This window comes from Astatotilapia calliptera, chromosome 1 (genome assembly GCF_900246225.1).
Source record: "Astatotilapia calliptera chromosome 1, fAstCal1.2, whole genome shotgun sequence".
In the NCBI taxonomy this organism is placed as follows: Eukaryota; Metazoa; Chordata; class Actinopteri; order Cichliformes; family Cichlidae; genus Astatotilapia; species Astatotilapia calliptera.
The window spans coordinates 1,096,761-1,118,316 of NC_039302.1; the positions used below are offsets into that span (position 1 = coordinate 1,096,761).

A 21,556-nucleotide genomic window follows, 5' to 3' on the forward strand; every position below is an offset into this window, starting at 1 on the left:
AGGAGATCAAAACTCCAGACATCCAGAGGCCCCCAGAACACAAGAGACCAAGGAAGACCAACAGAGGGGCAGCCGCGCCACTGTCCCAGAAAGAGCTGAGGAGAGTCCCAGATGAGGGCTCACTCAGCAGCCGTGGAGCAGAAGCCAGGGGGAGTTGCAGTGACGCGCCCGTGAGCTCCGCCGGCAGCCAGCTGCGCCTGAGTGACCGAGCCCCAGGCCGAGAGGCCGGAGGCACCCCACCTCCGAAGTGGCCCGAGCGAGCCCCAGGCTCCAGGCCCCAATAAGCGGCCTCCAAGGAGTGAGCCGGTGTGTACCTGGACGCCCATCCCCGGACACAAAGAACCACCAACGCACCGATGTCTGAGGGGGTCCGCCACTGGCAGGGGAAGTGGTGGTGGTGGGGGGAGATAGGCCTCCAAACCTTGGAGGTATGTAGTCAGGTCTCTGTGTTAAGCCTGTGTCTCTTAGTCTGCCTTTGTGTTTGCTTCCTGTTTTATTTTGATAGTCCGCGTCTGATCTCAGTGTGTTCAGGTTATGCCTCCTTGTCTCGTCAGTTCTGATTTCCCCCAGCTGTGCTCTCCTTTCGTCTCATGCTGTGTGGATCTCACTGTGAGTTTAGTTTCAGTTTCCAGTCCGCTGATTCACCCAGTGCAAGAATTATGCTTCTAGTCCACCTAGTTTTTGTGTTACACGACGTTTTGTAACTCCAAAAAACTGCGTTTTTCGCCTCTTACCGGGATCTAATTCTGACTGCTCATCACCCTGTTTCCCAGTGCCGCAGTTGGTAATGACATGGGTCTGAAGCCCAAAGGTCGTGGGTTCAATTCCACCTTGTCCACATGTTTTTTTCACTACAAATTAATACACTATCACAGACAAATAATTCATAATGATAATTTATTACAATTCTGCAAAGTTTTATGAATTTAGCAGCTTTTCTAATATGGACCTCAGATTCTTGTTGACAGTCCATGGCAGAAATACATACAAGTACAGGCTGCTGAAACAGACAGAAGCACTACCTCTGTTTGGTTCAGCATTTTCACCTCTTATCAGCACAAATCTCAGCCTCTTCTGCTGTTTTCATTAGAATTTTAAGCTTTTCCAGAAATTCTGCTGCTTCATCTCTTTTCTGCAAAATTTGCAGCCTTTTCTCCTCTTATTAGCACAATTCTCAGCAGCTTCTGCTCATTTCAGCACAATTGTCAGTGTCTCCACCTCTTCTTTCTGAGAATGAGTTTGGCTCAGTGAGTAATTAGCAGCACTTAGACCAGTATGGCCAGATTCGAATCCTACTCAGGGCAGCATTTTTTTCGACTTTCAATTTTTTCAGCTTTTTTCAACAGACATCTTCAGCGTTAAGGCATCCCACTGCATTTTCGCAGGAAATGCAAATTTTTCTAGTTTAGTTTGCTTTTGTATGACTTTCTCCTGCCAGCAAATAAAGCTGAGTTCTTTGTGTTTAAACCTCGTGCCTGAGTGCCTGCTACACAGCGATTCATGACACAATGTGAAAGAAGCAGAGGGGGGTTCAGCTGGGACAAAGTGTGCAACCACTGGAGAAGTGAGAAGGACACAGGAAAAATGAGATGAAATTTAAGTTCTCAATTAGAATTCTGCTCCTCTAATGTCATTTATTTACAATTTTTATTGTCCTACTGTGGTCTGGGAGAGTTACAGGACTCTCTCCCAGACCACAGTAGGACAATCTCACCCAGTGCATAGCAGCATAGCTTCACAAACTGACTCATAATACAAGTCAGAGCTTTTTAATAAAAATCCTAATCATGTTTTCAATATTGGAGTTTATAGTCTGCTTGGTTTGGTTAGCAGTTTATGTTTGCCATTGCTAAAAATAAATATTTATACATCCAAATACGTTAACATACTACACAGGCCACAAACAAGACTTTTGTCATTTTCATTGTAAGTGGGCTGAACCCTTTAAAAGCATTCTAACAGAAATGTAAATGCTGTAATTTGACTCTTTTAATAAACCATGTAACTTGAATGGATGGTTTGCTGGCGTGACCACAGTGCACACATCTGATGTTGCTCACAGTGGTCCAAGGGACCGCTCAGGGACTTAGTGTGTTTGCACAGTTTGCACCATATACTTTTTGGACTCCCTAATAATAACTGTTGGAGGGAATTGCCACATATTGCAGAGTAGTTGCTCCCTTGCACAAGAACCTCTGAATGGTATACATGTGTACAGTGTTTGGTCTGGAAGTAAGCATGTGTACATTTCTGCATGAATCTTTGACCCGGTGTTTTGTGTTTTGATCCGGTACGTTTAGTTAATGCTTTTTTTTTTTTTGCTTTTTTTTTTTTTTTTTTTTTGCCTGTCCCGTTTGGCTCTTTTGCATCAGAATTGTTGTCTAAAGGCAAAGAAAGATGCCCAACGGATTTACTTTACCAAACTGACCATCCCAGCCTTGCCGTAATGGTCCATTTGATTCACCTTTTATTGTTTATTTTATTTTCACTTACTGAATACGGGACAGACTTGACTGGGGGAAAGAAGGGGAGAAAGAAAGAGGGAAAGAGAAACAGCTGAGAAGAGGGACGGGGGAGAAGGGCAAAAGACAAAAACCAACAGAACGGGCAGAGAAAAAAAATGCATATATCAATCACCTGGATCACCTGCTGAGAAAGAAAAAAGAAAGCAAGCAGAAGAGAACAAGAGTAATAGAATAAACAACATCACAATGATATATGGGAATATGACAGTAAATACTAAATGTTAAACATTATTGTGCAGCACATAAGATCAACAGAACACAGTGTGCTTTGAGGTAGGAGCCAAAAAGGGTGTAGTTTGTGGGTGTGATCACCCGTGTGTACACCTGTGAGCATGGACGCGCTTGTTTTTTGTTTTTTTAAAAGGTTCCTTCATGTAATAATCTGCTAGAGGGTGTGGGGGGGCCACAGCCCCGTCCTCCAGGGCGTGAAGCAGGTGTGGAGGAGATCAAAACTCCAGACATCCAGAACACAAGAGACCAAGGAAGACTAACAGAGGAGCAGCCGCGCCACTGTCCCGGAAAGAGCTGAGGAGAGTCCCAGATGAGGGCTCACTCAGCAGCCGTGGAGCAGAAGCCAGGGGGAGTTGCAGTGACGCGCCCGTGAGCTCCGCCGGCAGCCAGCCAGCCCCAGGCTCGGTCACTCAGGCACTAACTCAGGCATTAACTAAAGCCTGGGGCTTTAGTTAATGCTTTTAACTAAACGTACAATTTCTTTTGTAATGATCTGATTGAAGTTATTGTTTACTTTTTGTCATCGCTCCAGAGCATTTTGAGTTCTTGGTTTCTGCTTTTACCTTGTCCTTAGCTGAGATTGTTTCCTTTGTATAGTGTTTTGAATTTTGCTTTTTTTTTTTTTAAATAAATTTTTAGATCTCCTTGGTTTTACGCTCAGATCAGTCCGTAGAGTTTTGGCTGTATTTTCAACTGTTTTTTGTATCTCCTTTCTTTGCTAAGCTACTGCCTGTGTTATTTTGATAGTCTTGTCTACTGATTCACTTTACCTGTGACTTTCCCCCCGAGTGTGTTCAGTCTTTCTAATTACCCTTTTTTTAAGTCCTCAGTTTTCCTGTCTTTTATAGCTTCCCAGACTGGGTTTTTCCTGAATAGACTGGTGGTTTTGTCAGTAAAATTTAACAGATTGCCCATTTCAGAGAAAGAAAGTCCAAATGATGCACTGGATAGTTTAGCTGAGAGTGTCAGAAGGTCCTGCTGGCAAATGCCACTGGTCTGGCAATCTTTCCATCAGGGGGAAACTGTAATTCAATTCAATTCAATTCAATTCAATTTTATTTATATAGCGCCAAATCACAACATAAGTCGCCTCAAGGCGCTTCATAGATACAGAGAAAAACCCAACAATCATATGACCCCCTATGAGCAGCACTTTGGCGACAGTGGGAAGGAAAAACTCCCTTTTAACAGGAACAAACCTCCGGCAGAACCAGGCTCAGGGAGGGGCGGGGCCATCTGCTGTGATTGGTTGGGGTGAGAGAAGGAAGACAGGATAAAGACATGCTGTGGAAGAGAGACAGAGGTTAATAACAGATATGATTCAATGCAGAGAGGTCTGTTAACACATAGTGAGTGAGAAAGGTGACTGGAAAGGAAAAACTCAATGCATCATGGGAATCCCCGGCAGCCTACGTCTATTGCAGCATAACTAAGGGAGGATTCAGGGTCACCTGGTCCAGCCCTAACTATATGCTTTAGCAAAAAGGAAAGTTTGAAGCCTAATCTTGAAAGTAGAGATAGTGTCTGTCTCCTGAATCCAAACTGGAAGCTGGTTCTACAGAAGAGGGGCCTGAAAACTGAAGGCTCTGCCTCCCATTCTACTTTTAAATACTCTAGGAACAACAAGTAGGCCTGCAGTGTGAGAGCGAAGTGCTCTAATAGGGTGATATGGTACTACAAGGTCATTAAGATAAGATGGGGCCTGATTATTTAAGACCTTGTATGTGAGGAGCAGGATTTTGAATTCAATTCTGGATTTAACAGGAAGCCAATGAAGGGAAGCCAAAACAGGAGAAATCTGCTCTCTCTTTCTAGTCCCTGTCAGGACTCTTGCTGCAGCATTTTGGATTAGCTGAAGGCTTTTCAGGGAGTTTTTTGGACATCCTGATAATAATGAATTACAGTCGTCCAGCCTGGAAGTAATAAATGCATGAACTAGTTTTTCAGCGTCACTCTGAGACAGGATGTTTCTAATTTTAGAGATGTTGCGCAAATGGAAGAACGCAGTCTTACATATTTGTTTAATATGTGCATTGAAGGACATGTCCTGGTCAAAAATGACTCCAAGGTTCCTCACAGTGTTACTGGAGGCCAAGGTAATGCCATCCAGAGTAAGAATCTGGTTAGATACCATATTTCTAAGCTTTTCAGGGCCGAGTACAATAACCTCAGTTTTATCTGAATTAAGAAGCAGAAAGTTAGCGGCCATCCAGGTCTTTATGTCTTTAAGACATTCCTGCAGTTTAACTCATTGGTGTGTGTTATCTGGCTTCATGGACAGATAGAGCTGGGTGTCATCTGCATAGCAGTGTAAATGTATGCTATGTCTTCTAATGATGCTGCCTAAGGGAAGCATGTATAATGTAAACAGAATTGGTCCTAGCACTGAACCCTGTGGAACTCCATAATTAACCTCAGTGTGTGAAGAGGACTCTCCATTTACATGCACAAACTGGAGTCTATTAGATAGATATGATACAAACCACTGCAGCGCAGTACCTGTAATACCTACAGCATGTTCTAACGCTCTAATAGGATATTATGGTCGACAGTATCGAACGCTGCACTGAGGTCTAGCAGGACAAGCACAGAGATGAGTCCACTGTCAGAGGCCATAAGAAGATCATTTGTAACCTTCACTAAAGCTGTTTCTGTGCTGTGATGAGCTCTGAAACCTGACTGAAACTCTTCAAATAAGCCTCTGCAGATGATCTGTTAGCTGTTTGACAACTACTCTTTCAAGGATTTTTGATATGAAAGGAAGGTTGGAGATTGGCCTATAATTAGCTAAGACTGCTGGGTCTAGAGATGCTTTTTGAGTAAAGGTTTAACTACAGCCAGCTTGAAGGCCTGTGGTACATAGCCGATCATTAGAGATAGGTTGATCATATTTAAGATCGAAGAATTAATTAATGTCAGGACTTCTTTGAGCAGTTTGTAAGGGGACGGCTCCAAGGCCATCAAAAGAAACAAGAGCTGCAAGGATGAAGCACATCTGCATTAAAATCCAGATGGGCTCATGTGACACTACGGACAAGTTCTTGTTTCAAAGCCCTGAATGCTTGTCTGCACTGTACATGAGAAAACCATCTGTTGATGCTCAAGTTCTACCTGTTCAGATGACGTACAGACCATAAGGTTGTCCAGGTAGCATGATCATCCTGTTGAACTCATTAAGGCCAAATGGGGAGGAGAATGCTTGTATTTGACATTGTACAACCCTGTGAGATCCAGTGTATAGAAGACATTTCCACCGAGTGCAGCAAAGTGCATCCGACTCATGAGGCAATGCATGTGTGTCTTTAACTGTTCTTACATTCAACCATGTGAAGTCATTAGAAATGTGTAGGTAACCATTCAGCTTGACAACCAAGACAAGTGGGGATGCGGATTCACTTTGAGACTTTTGGGTCCCTGACTCCTCTATTTCAGTCAGAGCAGCATTCCAGTGTTATTGTTGTAGATCCTACTGGTGTGGATCAGTAAATGAATGTCTTGTTCACTCCTGGCAGATGTCATCCGATTTTGCGCCCAGAGATCTCTTTCCGAGCGAGCCCTTCCGAGATGTATCCAGTCTGCAGTCAGAGATCTTGTTCTGAGTGTTCACAGCAGCCATAGCTTCTCCAAGATCTTATCCGTGCTGCACTCAATGAGCCCATTTTGAGAAACTCACGCCTCTCCCATCGTTCCAATCCCAGCGGGCAGCCTTGTGGGGGTTTGAACAGCTGGTTCCGCTTCCTTAATTCTTCGATAAGTCAGGGCCAAGCCAGCTCCGATCAGCAAGAACCCTGTTACCATGGTTCAGAATAGGTAGATATCTTCAGCACTCAGGCTCACCCAAGCCCAAACTTCTCGATGAGAAAGGGGTGTCAATTTCATTTAGGGACCAGTTGATCCAATCCATAATTCCTCTTTTAGGTTTTAGAGAACAGACTGTGAGAGAGTGTTCCAGGGAAAATACAAAAAAAACACGAGACTAGTGTTGGGGTTCAAATATTGGGGAAGGAGAGTACAAACAACCATGGTCCAGAACTTGGTCAAACAATTGATTTTAATGAATACACGCGTGGGAAGATCACTCTGTACGCAGACAGGAATTGATCTTCGACTTAATCAAAGAACAAACAATTATTTTATAGCATCAGGGTTTGATGCCCCTTCATACGTCAGATCAATTCCATACATAGGTCAGGTCAAAACCACAATGACTTTTAACACAGTTCGAAAGAACATTGTCTTCTATCTTCATGGCCGGTATTTCCTGTCAACCTTTTGACTTCCCGTTCAAGCCACTCATCCTGCCAGACACCGTTCCTCATTTTCAGAGACAATTTCGCATTTACAACCAGACATGACTAACCTCTCACCCATAAAAGAGTCTAACTAATGTGTGTGTGTGTGTGTGTGTACATGTCATGACCTCACTCGGCCTCTATGTCACCTCTCGCCTACTAACGCTCACTAACTGTATGTGTGTCTCGTCCTTAAATGCTCTCTCATCTCACCCGTTGCACTTCTGACCTTTCACCAGAACAGAGGCTCATCCTTATGTGTAACAACCTAACTGAAACTATATGTACTATGTTGAATAAATGTTTTACTCAAGAACCTCTACTAAAAGCTTAATAAAAGAATATAAAAGTATAAAAGACAATTTGAATAACCTAGTTATTCACATAGCCTCGTCTAACCAGCTCCTCAGAATAACCTTTCACAGAGCAAATGCTCTGCAACCCTGCAGTTTCCTGTCACTCTGACTCTGTACAGGATGTACTCAAAATCAACAGGATCATCACATACACACTTAAGATTATAACAAGCATTCAAAAGCATTTAAGATTATAGATTCAACTCAACAGTTTAAAGTGGTTATCACTGCACCTGTAATAAATACTTGAAATGTGCAATTCACTTGTATTTTTATCTTTATTCCTATTTATTCTATTTATCCCCTTCGTATATTTTATTTATATTTGTCTCTGTATTTATATATGTGTGTGTATGTGTGTGTGTGTGTATATATATATATATATAATATTCTGTAACTGTAACTTCTGTCGGTGCTGCGCTTTTTGGAAATCGAATTTCCCAGAGGAACCCACCCGAGGGATTAATAAAGTTCTATCTTATCTTATCTCTTATCTTAAAGGCTAATTGGGTACCAAAATGTTTAAACATCTGAATGCACTATCAATACTGTAAATTATATTAATAATGCAATGGTAATGATGATGATTATTAACAATAGCAGCAAAATATCTCTCCACTCTCAATACTAGACAAGGATATAAGCAGGGAAGATAAGGGAGAGGAGAAAAAGTGCGTCCGCCTCCTCTGAGAGCCAAAGAAAAAAAAAAAAGTGAACCTGTTCTCATCTGTGAAAACCACAGGATGCCAGTGGTAGACCTACCAATTCTGGTATTCTGTGGTAAATGCCAGTTGGGCTCCATGGTGCTGAACAGTGAGCACAGGGCCCACTAGAGGATGTTAGGCCCTCAGACCACCCTTGGGAAGTCTGTTTCTGATTGTTTGGTCAGAGATATTTACACCACGACCCTGCTGGAGGTCGTTTTGTATGCTCATCTTGTTCCTCCTTGCTACCAGCGGCGACACTGACCCTAGCAAAATGCAAAATGCAAAGACGACAACAACAAAAAATGGTGGAAAAAAACAGCAACAACAACATCAGAAAAGATGTCAGTGGCCTCCACCAGTAAACTTTCCACTCACAAACTAATGCATGCATCAGGTGCAATCAGCATGCAGTTTGAGGGAGTCAGTCATCAAGCCAATGACCCTTCGATTAGTGTGCAACCTGCTCTACCTTCAGAACACAGCCCACTAGCTAACCTTGTGACCTTCCACCTCTGAGTATTTCCAAGAAAAGAGTTGAAGAAATTCTTCACTGATGTTCTGTGTGCCGTGTTCATGATAATAGGACTGATGGAAAGATCAGCAAGTCCAGACCTGTTTGCAATAGCTTCTTTCACTTAATAAATAAAACTTGCCTTAAATTATGTGAAATTCCACAATAGAACTTTTTAAAAGGCGAATTCTAAAGTGAAAAAGAAAAAGATCTTATTATGAAAATGAAGTCAGCAACAAACCCACCTTCTTGTGCCAGTTAATCCTTCTGGTCCTGTTGGTTGCGGGGTAGGGTCTCTGTGCCTCAGCTTGTTCCAGTGCATCATACAGATCCACAGATAGACTAGGATATGGGAAGTCTGGTCAGGTCATCGCCTTGGGCTCTTTGTTGTTTTCTTTTGACTGTTCCTCAGCAGTTTTACCAATGTGGATGGGTGAATTCAGTCCTTATATCATATTATTATATTATTGTTGTATTATGACTTTTATTTTGATACTATGTGAAGTTATTTCAGTCAGCTGCTTTATTTTCTCTCTTTTTCTTTTTACATTTAAAGATCTTTACACAGCTTATTTTTGATGTATTTTCCCAGTAACTTGGAGGAAGTGTTCTGAAGTTTGCAGATAGACCTAATCATGCAAGTCCTCTCTGTGGTGTGAAGCACAGTTATGAACATTTTATTACTTTTTACTGCGGTCTTAAAATCACCTAAACGGACACACAGTATCTCCTGATGATGATTTCTGGCAGTACAGAGAAGGCTTTCAAACAAATTGACATCTTACAACAAATAAATGTACGAGTTCGTGGCCTGTGCGTTTTATTATATATGTTTTCATTTATTTATAGACTTTTTCCTAATACCCTTTTTTCCACATCAGTTTAAAAATCCTGGCAACATCCATGCACAGCGCTTCCAAACAGACAAAAATGTAAACATGGTTCCAAATTTCTTTCTCTTTCTCTCTCTGTCACCCACCCACACGCACAGTGGGCGTGTCGTTCTTCCAGCTGGAGTAAATAGAGGCGGCTCTGCAGCATGCGCTCGGACAGGGACACCGGCTGACACATGAGCGCTCCCTCCATCACTGCTCTGCTCCACCCTGCGCCTTTGCGGACTCTGGGACGAGACACGGATTGTATGAGGTAGGTAGGTGTCTACGGATTCTTTAACCTCTCTCTCTGGGCGTGGGCGAGCTGTACATGGTGAGGTTGTGGTGAGGGGTTATGTATTTGTTGGTCACGGCGATCCACAGGTGTGCAGGGAAAAACATGCGTGTGAATGTGTTTTAAGTGCGCTTATCGCGTGTTACCGAGGAGATCGCAGTTCACCAGGTGGACTCAGCAGCGGGTCCGGGCAGGTTTGCTGAACGCACGTTGCCCGTCCTGCCACGACTTGCGGGCAAAGGTAAGCACTCCCGAACACTTGGTGCTGATTGGACCGCGCAGCATTCGGCACACGCCTGATAACTTGCCCACCAAACAGCCCGCGCCAGCTGCGTGCAGCTGTAAGCCGCAGGCTGAAACTGTGAGAGTACAAATGCTGGCCGTGATGTGGTGAGCACCTTTCTGAACGCAGCCGGGCTTAGAGAGGTCCTCTGTGGCGGCTGCGCCTTCAGATGCTGCCAGGAGCATCTCTTCATTTGTGGGCAGCATCTATAAAATATAACCTGAGCTCAAGAGTGTGACAGTACGTCTGTCTGAGAATGTTACAAGCTCAGCCACAAATAGAGCAAAAAAAAAACCTTTGAGCACGTTTTACTCCCGCGCTGCTGTTCACCACCAGAGGAAGCAAGCGGAGTCTGCTCTGCACTCTGCTCCAACAGGTAGTGACCATCATCCTACATAATCTCCGGGCGGTAGCTGAGTAGTAGTTTAAAGTTTAAACTTCTCAAACACAGCTCCCCAAAGCTTCTGTCTATGCATGCACTCAACAACTGTTTGTAACATTCTCTGTCAGACCACATTAACGGGTGAGACAAAAGAATGTGAAACAAATTGATGGAACGGTTGGATGCAATATTCCGCTACCACCTGCAGGTGGTGGTCATGCACATTTGCTAGCCATCATTGAGAAAACAAAACAAACAAAAAAAGGGAGGAAAAAAATTAGAGGAAAAATTTACTGCCATCTCCCAAACTGATGTGTAACACTAAGATTTTCTGCTGCTGGATTAGCAGGAGAAACGTGCAAAAGCCTTTCATGCGTGGAACTCCACAGCCAGCGCTAGCTGTAGTATAACTATAGTGAGCATAGCCAAACAGTTCCGAGTATTAAATTGGGTTTTTGTTTAACATAGAGTGTATTGCATTAAGAAGTTAAATGACTCGGGTAAGTGTTTGATGTCTTGGATATACACAAACACAAATTTAAGACAAATGGGTCATCTAAGCCAGGCGGTGCATCATTTCAGAGTAAGCTCAGATCTCAAAACCTAATGCAAATATCAATATGTAACTGTGTTTTTTAGTTGTTCCTAGTTAGCTCACTTTTGTTTAGAGCCTGTAACAAAATGAGATTAAACTAATTTCAGTTTAAAACCATGTTAATGACACCGTACTATTGCACTGTCTTCATGTCAGCATTTTGACATACAAATAATTATTACTTGAGCATGTGTCTGTACTGCCTTCTTTAAATCTTGATAAGTGTTTCTGCTACAAAATGTGCAAGTCATTTGGAACATGTGCTTGGCCTGATGGAGTGATGATGCTGCAGAGCTGTCTGTGGCTCACTGCTGTCTTATCGTGGTGCTGTTCAACTTGTCATCACCACGGCATCCTCTCTGGACAACAATTAATTCGATATACATATACAAAACCACAGTTTACATTCATATGTACAATATGTAGCATTCTTGTCAAAATCATTTGGTTCTGAGTGGCCTGCTCTTACAAAAATGGTTATGCAACTAACTGAGACTGACTAAAGTGCTAGCAAAAAGAGACTCAGGCTGGGGTGGTTGTCAGAATATCAGCAGAGAATATGAAGGCGTGTAGAAAATCTTGAACATAAATGAGCTGAGTGGGAGAGATGAGTGCTGGGCTGTGCAGCTGGAGTTAGGAGCACGGGTTACACGAGTGAAGGTGTAAGCCTGTGGAATTTCCTTTCATCTATAGCTGACTTGCAAATGTACAAGCTGTTGCAAGATCTGGTGTTTGTCTGTGTGTGTCTGTGCTGTCAGAGAGCTTCTTCTTATTCTAGACTTGCATCACTTCTGAATCGGCAGCTGCTCTGATGTGTCTGATCCTCAGGGACTGGTCTGGGATCAGCTGCTGCGGCTTGGTCTATCAAAGACTAATATTTCATTGCAGTGACTTTCTGTTGGGAATGAGGAAGAAGTAATTTGGTCTAATCCACTGTTTTGTTTATTCCCACCACCAACTCATTTCTAACAGACACTCTGTGGTTTTGTACTATCTGACCAGCTTCTTTACTTTTGTTGTAATTACTGTGTTAAACTAGAGGCGTTTGTCACTTACATCAACATGTAATTTAAGCCTCAAAGAACTGATACAGTTGTTCTTTGCTCAAGAAATGCTGCTGCTTCTAGTCAAGCGGACACAGTGTGTGATGTGTTGAACGTAGGAGTATGGTCTGATAGCTGAAGTGTTGTATTGTTTGTACACTGTCATAGGTTAAAAAAGAAACGTTTTCTAAAGGTTGGCTAATGTTGGGGTGGTAAAGGGTGGTATTTACCCCAAACCACAGGTGAAAAAATCTATAGGGTGAATCAAAACGAATCATCTGTTTTCTTAAAGTAATGTACACGTGAAACCTGTGATAAATTTTAAAATACAAAACTTGAAATGTTTACAAGTGCTCAGTGTGTTAGCCTCTGGACACAATTTGTTCCATGTCTCCATCAGTGCTGTTGTTATGCTACCCGCTGCCAACCACTTGAAACTTGCAAATCCCCTCTAACAGTACGTTTCGATCATTACCACTGAATGGCAGTAAAGAGCACATTGAAATCAAATCATTCCTTTTCATACACCCTGTATTTTTTGTGGTTCTTTTTCAGTATCACATAGCCACTGCCAATCAGATACTTGGTGGACTGAAACCTCACACTACTTTTATTGCCATCGATTTTGACAAGACCCCCCACATTGGGTAAAATGTAGCAGTAACTGACCATTTTTTACAGATTGCTGTAGACACTCATTGGACCTCTTTCCTGACCTCCTCTGTACATACTGACAAAGAATTTGAAAATTGAACCAAAAACGTTAAGATTGGATTTATCACTACATCAAACTTTTTGCCCTTTCCGCTGGCACCATTTCTGTTTCAGTCAGGTGTTGTTTCAGGGCTTTGCTGCGTCTTTTTTCCTGCCCTGTTTCTTAAGAAGATGAATTTTGGATGCTGCTCATTTGCTGTAGATACTAGAGCAGGGCGATATGGCCAAAAATATTTATCACGATATATATTTGAAAATTTGCGATAACGATATAACCGACGATATAATTGATGCGAGACAAAATACAACTCCACAACATTACTAGCGCAAAAAGACAACCTTCCATTTATTTTCACTTAAACAAGAAGCTGGTTTTTATGTACATTAAAGCTTTATAAAAATGTAACAGTGCAAATGCAAATTGCTTGCTGAAAGTTTAACCAAAAGGCATTTCCAGTAGAAATGGGCTGACATATCCTGAGCATAACCATGTATAATATCCACTGAAGTTAAAAAGAGGTGCTTTGCAACATTAAACTGCAGTGTGCAGTACGTATTTTTCGGACCATAAGGTGCACGGGATTATAAGGCACATTAAGCGAAACAAAGCAGTCAGATAAATCAAACTTTATTAAACTCATTCTTCTTGCTTCCTCCACTTCTGTACCATTGATTCATTAATGTTGAATTCTCTGGCAGCTGCTCTATTCCCATGTTGTTGCAGTATATTAATGACTAACCTCGTATTGTGGATGGATTATCTCAGTTGTTCTCCTGACTGAAGTTTGGTCCGTTTACAGCATCCTGCCATGCGATTGCATTTGTCTCTAACCATCAGGAACCTTCACGTTAACTTTTATAAGTGGAAAAGTGTTAGTGTTCGTCCTCCAGCTTCACTGTTTATGTTATGCTAACATAGCTGTGTCGCTAGCGATCACGTAGCACATCATTATATACCAGCTAGCCCAACTTCAGTAACCCTACAAACGTCACTGCTGTTTAGTTTCCTGTCTTCATTTATGTTGGAAGTGATAGCAGAGCTGTACGTTTGATTTTTTTCAGAAATCTCTCAGTCAGAACATGCAATATCATGCTTAGGTAACTAGCGAAACTAGCGAGCTAACTTCTGCTAGCTTCCTGCTAACTTCTAACTCCGTTAAATGTAATAACTTTTGTTTTCATGGATGCCTGGAAGTTAAACTTTATAGTTACACCTGGTAAAGCAGCAATGCTGATCGTTTTATTAAAGATGAAAGAATTTAGACAGTTTTTAACTCTAAGTGATGCTGCAGTGTTGTTTGACCTGAAGCATACGGAGTTTAGGACCCAGATTATTCCCAGATTTAAGAGCATCTTAGTCCGACAAATATGACAATAACAACGGCCGCTTGCATGTTCTGCAAAAAAATGTGCTTTGTTGTGTATCTGACGGACAAACACCAAACCAGTTCCACATCACTGAAGTTGCACCATTTTTACAAACCAATTCTGGATCATCTGTTTCACTCAACAATCGGCCATGTGCGTATGTAAACAAAGGCACTGCACATGCGCGTTTTACTCCCATTCTATCGCGATATTTCATTTTCCTATCGTTGCCTAACATTATACCGGTATTACTGTGAACGGTATAATATGGCCCAGCCCTAGTAGATACATGCCAACAGTTTGTAGGTAGTAGCTCTTTGGGAATCACCTTCTTGGTGCAGCAGTAAGATTCAAGATTCATAGATTCAAATGAAGAAATGTAAACAAATTATGTTTTTTGTGACAGGCTGCTCGTGACAAAGTGCTTAAAAATACAATTTAAAATTGGTTCTTTGCTAAGTTGTTATGTGTGGACACAACACTGTTTCATTCTTTAGGATGTTAGGAGCCTTTTGTATTCTTCAGTGGTCAGTAATAAGTAGCAAACGAACAACAAAAGACATTCCTCTGAAAATGTTTAGATACAAGGACTGGACTAAATATGAGTGAAGTGGCAGATTATGTTTAGAAAGACCTTCAGAAAGCCTACAGACCTGTTAAAAGTAGGCTTTGTCAGCTCACAGTTCACCCACCAAAAATATTCTTTCCTACTTTCATTCGCTTCTGCTTTTCTGAGAAAAACAATCTTGTCTTTGAAAAAGTTTGCTTTTCTCTCTTAGTCCATGGCTATTTCACTTGTATTTTTATTTTAATTCCTATTTATTCTATTTATCCCCTTCGTATATTTTATTTATATTTGTCTCTGTATTTATATATGTGTGTATATGTGTGTGTGTGTATATATATATATATATATGATATTCTGTAACTGTAACTTCTGTCGGTGCTGTGCTTTTTTGGAAATCGAATTTCCCAGAGGAACCCACCCGAGGGATTAATAAAGTTCTATCTTATCTTATTTCTGACTAAACTCTTGCTTGTGTTCAGAGGGGATTGCAAGCTTGGTGGTATAACTTTATGTTCATTTGATTTATTCATGTATTTCACTTATAATGTATATAATGTAAAATAGAATCTAAAAGCAATACAGCATGTTTTCACCTTGTTCGTGACGATACTTGTAGAAATGCCCTTTAAAAAATGTTCATAGAGCTGTACTTGAACTAGTCTTAAGATCTCAGAATCGCATTTCTCATAGCAAGTGAGTAAGAAAACACACACACACACACACACACACACACACACACACACACACACACACACACACACACACACACACACACACACACACACACACACAAATATGTCTGAAATCTCTGGCTTCTCTTGTATTATGTCTACTGTAAGCATTCCATTTCCAAAGTGAGGAACACAACTGTTGGCAGAGGAAAAAAAACATTTACTTTCCACACACACAGTCAACGACGTATAGTCAGTGGGAAGAACTGGCAAAGCGCTACTGCCGTGCATGACTGGGCCGGCAGCCAAAGGCCACAGTTTACTTGAGGAAACCATCAGCTTTTTAGCCTCAACTGAAAGAGGAAAATTTCTCTCCCTTCCAGTCAGGCCTGTCAGCTGTACTTCTCTTTGCTTTCTCCTCTGGTATATTTTTAAGAAGAACGTCGTATTCATAAATGAAGTGACAAAGACAAAAGCTTTTGATCCTTTTTGTCTTTTTTTTTATACCCTTGACGCTTCCATCAGTTTCTTAATTTGATGTGAAATTGTTTAGATTGGCTCCTTTCTTGTCTGGACTTTGTAGTCTGCAACAGAAGCTGGATCACCCTGACTTAAAGCACCTCCACCCAGTCCATGTTCTTAATGACATGCAATGAGAAGCTTGCATGAACAACTGGGTATAAATTGATTCCAGGCATTGCCCTGGCATTGTAACAGACAGCTATTTTGGCTTTGTGTGCAAGCCTGTTATTTTTGTGGATGATGTGATCCAGACAGACAGAATACAGAGAGAGATCCACCTCAACCTGCGTGTGCACGTGCCTCTGCTGCCTAAAATGCACATTCAGCAGCTACTTAAAAGCTGGTGCTGAAATTAGACACACACACACACACGTATGCCACACCCTTTTTGTTTGGATCTCAGGAGCCCAATTTAGATCAAAGTACTGAGAAAAGGGTGTAGTGTAGCATACACCCAATGGAATTTTTGTTTATCCACTTTTTGAGTTGCAATATTCAATTTACCTTTGTAGACTAAGAAAGGACTTCCAGAAGTTTCCAGAATATATCGGACACATACATACAGCAGGTTGATAAATGGCTGACGAGCAGATTATTTTGAACAACAAAGACTGTCTTGCCACAAACTAGCACCTGCTCACCAGATGTGCACAGAAATATTATTCTAGCCATTAATTTATTAATGGCCCATTCAAGCTCTTTGTTATCCTTGGTGCTTTGCTATATTGTGGAAATTCAATTTTGCTTTGTAATGAACACCAATTTATTCTGTTGCTCTCATGTAGTTATTGTAATATTTCATTTACAGTCTAAATTCACTGAAGTGAACGAGCTGCAACAGAACAAGGTGAAACATGCAGCGAGTGAGAGAGAAAGAAATGTACTGCCTGCTAGATCAATAATTTATGCTCCCTCACACTGAAGCTTTAAAGATGGTCATTAAAGCTTCAATGATAAAACCTTCAGATCCATCGTGTATAAAAAAGAAAGGCCTCGCTCCACCCTGGGTGGTGGTTTGTTTGCCTTCCTCAGACTTTTGCCTTAGGTCTCTGTGCAGATTCTTCACTATATCTGTGCATCTTCCTGATGGCTGCTCGCTCACTCACTAACTCTCACCTTCCTTCTTCCCATTGCTCTCAGAGTTTTGCGTGGAACTGCCCGTGTTGTGATGATTACGGTCTTTTCTTCTTCTGATTTTTCACTGTGGTTGACGTCCTACCATCCTTGTCACGATTCCCCTTAGAGTGTATATAAAAATAAAATGCCTCACTAGACATAAAACTTAGTGGAAAATCGTGATTATGAGTATTCTGCAGAAAAATGTTCTTCATCTGTGGCAAATGGATTAATATAACTGCTGCATGAGATGAGAGTCATTTTAAAAACTTTATATTTCATTCGATGTTCAGCATCATGTTAATAAATCATGTTTGCAGTGGCTTTCCTGTGAGGACCACATGTCTCTAAAAAAGCTGCTTATATGCTCAGAAGTCTGGTATGCACGTTTATATTAAAATATATTAACAAGAAAATCAGCTAAATTAAAAGGCTTGAGGAAAGTGTGATATGGTTCTGTCAGTTTCTTCGGAGGCGTTCAGAATATGAATGAAATTTGAAAGTGGCGTGTTGGTAAAACGGCTGGTTAAAAGTGCTGCATTCAGACATTCTTTTACATGCTAACTTAAACGTACCGCTGAGCCTGAACTTGGTCAACTTTCCTATTTTACGGATGTGGTCAGAAGTGCCGTCCCCTTTCAGAGAGTTCCTTGTTAATGTACCAAAGGAGTTATTAACATGTGTAGAGAAGCAAGATGAAACTTATCTGTTATGATGCTAAATCACTGACGTTTTTGTACTTGCTAATTACTTGATGTGTATGAAGCACAGACCATAACTTTGAACAAGCTGCTGGCCGCTCGGCTCGCCCAGCTTCAGTCATTGTTAATTGGAGGCAGACACACTCGTATAACAGAGAGAGCTACAGTCCTCAATGAGCACAAAATAAGCTGAGCTTTCAGTGAAAATAGACAATTGTAGCCACAAAATAGCTATAATGTAAAGGATGAATTCAAATGGGCAAGGAGCTTTATGACAGTTGCTGTCTGAGATTAAAGGAAAGAGAGATCGCTTTACTTTTGTAGGTTTTGATTTATTCCTATTTTTAGATTCCTCCCAACGGCTCACCACTGCCAGATTCACGGATGCATTATGGTCTCTTACATCTTCTGATGTACTTACTCTATCTAAAACAGCTTTGACGTCGACCTGAGAGACTCCTGCATTTTCATATTAGAGGATGCCTCCCTGCACCTGATGATGTGATTGTTTATCAGAAAAGAATATCACCTTCACATCATCACCACCACATAAACACTAATCCTGTTTGTCTTTTCCAGCTGGTCCAGGCTTTAGTTAATTAACTTTAATCTCCTCATATTCACCAGCAGCACCAACAGATTTAACTTCCTATGCTTTGTATTGCAAGAATTGATTTAAAATCTTTGTCTGTTCTCATTTGTTGGTAGATTGTCATGTTAAAGGGACAGTAGGAATGTTTGCAGTATATTTGTGGAAGACTTTGTTGCAACCAATCCGTTATTAAAACTTTAGCCAATAAACAAAAACAGGTTTATTCAGCTCTCCGTCTTTGCCATGACCCAAAGCTGGCTAATCTACACGCGCATGTGTGCATAGCAGTGGACTAGTATGATTGAGGCAGTTGATTTTCACTCAACAATCTTTGTGATATAAAAACAAATGTAATGATTAGTTATTATTAATCTCTGCCTTTTGCCCAGTGGCAGCTGGGATGGGCTCCTGCAAACCTGATTTGGATGGAGAGATGGTTGGATCCATCTGTACCACATATAAGCATGTAATAGCTCATTAGCTACCCTATGTCTTAGACATCCTTAACATCTTATGGACAGTGACAGTGTTGTCTTTTCATAGCTATTAGTAATTTATATTCCCTTATTGACCAAGCAAGGTCTCCGATCTCAAATAAACTTGTGGTAGAGTGAGGACAATATTTACAGCCATTTGTTTGGACATTTGTTTGTGGTTGCTAGTGGAGCTGGCTAACTTGTGTTTATTGATGATGTGACTGCTGACAGAAGTAATAGGATGTAAAGTTTCTGCTCACATTCAGAAGAAATGTGCAGTTGGGGGCCACAAAGACCCCCACACAAGAAGAAACTGAATGTATGGGCAGTAAAAGCCTGAGAGTATTTAATGGGAGAAAATGCAGCATTTATAATGTAATGAATTCCAGACTTCAGGTAGTCATTGGCTTCAAAAGATTTTTATCCAAGTATTATTAACAAAATTCTTTACAATTTAAATTATGCTAGTTTGTCCATTTAATGTTGAGGCTCTATTTGTAAAACTTGCTGTATTGCAAAACAGGTAATTCAGTACTTAAACTTCCTAAACTAAAGCTGAAAGTTTGGTGGTGCATAGAGGCTAAATTACAAAATTACACATGAAATGATAATTTGAGGAATGATACAGAGTTTAGAAATTAAATGTTAAATGAACAATCCAGACTGAAAGTTTTCCAAATGTTGTCACTTGTTATTATATTTGATTGGCAGTGTAGATCTGAATTACTCAACTCAACTCAAGTCCTAATATGGGTCAGATGTCAGGTGAGTTGTGCTTTGACCCATATGGAACCTGACTCATGATCTTTGAGCTGTGCCCCGCCCACAACATATTCTAGTGCTGCAACTGTGTTACAGCAATGTTAATTACATTTTTTTGTACTAATGGGATTTTACCAAATTTTATCAAGAAATATATGGGACTATTAAAGGTAATTTGTTCTCTACATTTTTGTGTTTTAAACACTGAAATGTCGATTCTGCAGTTTCAGGAAAAAGGAGATGTTTAGAAACAGACGCTTCCCACATTGTATCTCAAAAACTGGGTAAATAGATGCTCAGCGAGGCATATTAGAGATATTTCTGAGGGTACTGAAAGAACCTATTTTCTTTACTGTTGTGTGAATTGTCGGTTCAAACATCCTCTTAGTCACAGCAGTAGTATTTTGTATTCATAAGACCCACCAGACGTTGGAAGACGAACTGAAAATGTTCCTCTATCTACAGGTCGTCCACACAGTGTGTGTCTGTGTGTATGATTTCCCTCCTAGGGTGAAGGGAATGATTGTGGCACAAAAAGTGCAGCATATATCTAACTATGCCATTTCCTGTCAAAGTACTAGCATTACAGTTGAAACATGCTGACGTTTAGCCCAGAAATACATACTGGTAGATCTAAATATATAATGGTGTCACTGTTTAATTCCACTGCAGATGGGAGGTAAAAAGCATATTATTTCTGTGTCTTTCTGTGGTTGATTTTAATTACCTTCTATTTTTCTGACGAAAGCATCTGCTTATTTAAAAGCCAATAGACGACCCGAAGATAATGCCTGGCTAATGACAACCTGCCGCGTACAGATTTTCATCAATAATCTGATGCAGTTAAATGGAAACCTGTACGTTTCAAGCTCATAATTCACTGTGATGTCAAATCGATGGCTCTAATGTATTCAGTCGGACATGGGTGGTTATGTGTGAAATTGAAAGTGTCTATCTGTCTTGAAACGAATTCAGGGATTGGCTATAATACTGCTATGTGTGAAAGCAGCGGCAACACTTGATGTCATCATAGCCCCAACTCAGGGCTCAAAAAGGAAGGAGGATGGAAGGAAGGATGTGTGATTGCAGTTATAACTGTCCATCTATCTTCTTCTGCTTATCTGGGGCCAGATCGTGGGTCGCTTAGGCATCAGTCTGGGCTTCATTGCTTAGGCAGCAGCCTGAGCAGAGAGGCCTAGACCTCCCTCTCCCCGACCACCTCCTCCACCTTATCCGGGGGAAAACCAAGCGCTACCAGGCCAGCCAAGAGATATGATCTCTTGAGCGTGTCCTGGGTCTGCCCCGGGGACTCATCCCAGTGGGACATGCCTGGAACACCCACGAGGCATTGTTGTCAGATGCCCGAAACACCTCAACTGGCTCCTTTTGATGTGGAGGAGAAGCAGCTCAACTTAGAGCCCCATCCAGATCACTGAACTCCTCACCATATCGCAGAAAGGCCAGCCACTCTACAGACAAAGCTTATTTCCACTGCTTGTATCCACAATCTCGTTCTTTCAGACACTACCCAAAGATCGTGATCATAGGTGAGGGTGTAGACGTAGAGCGACTGTTAAATTGAGACCTCTATTTTTTGCTCAGCTCTCTTTTTACCAAGATGGACCGGTACAGCGTCCAGATCAGTGTATATGCAGCACCAACCCGTTGTCGATCTTCACGCAACATTGTAGAGGTGTATCATCCAAGACAGCCCTATAACATCCAAAGCCTTCAGTAATTCAGGGCAAACCTCATCCCCCCCCCCCAGCGTCTCCGCCATAAAGGAGTATTTTTTAACTGCCTGGTGACCTCAACCCCAGTGATGGACAAGTTGTCCCCATCACACCCAGACTCTGCTTCCTCTATGGAAGATGTGTCAGTGGGATTAAGGAGGTCCATTTTTAAAGGAATAATTTTTTAAATGCAAAAACATATAAATAATGTCAAGTACAGTCAAAGTCAAATAAAATAAGA

The 21,556-nt window shown here is 41.3% G+C and overlaps 1 protein-coding gene across 2 annotated transcripts in view; it reads left to right on the forward strand.

Annotated features, from left to right (window-relative positions):
• The first annotated feature begins 9,650 nt into the window (after positions 1-9,650).
• The window catches only part of cemip (cell migration inducing hyaluronidase 1), a 152,512-nt gene continuing 140,606 nt past the window's right edge, over positions 9,651-21,556 (forward strand). Inside the window, exon 1 of one of the 2 annotated variants that reach the window (XM_026185444.1) lies at positions 9,651-9,772. The gene's annotated coding sequence lies outside the window, so the exon portion shown is untranslated. The remainder of the gene's footprint in view (positions 9,773-21,556) is intronic. The other variant, XM_026185371.1, reaches the window with a different exon arrangement.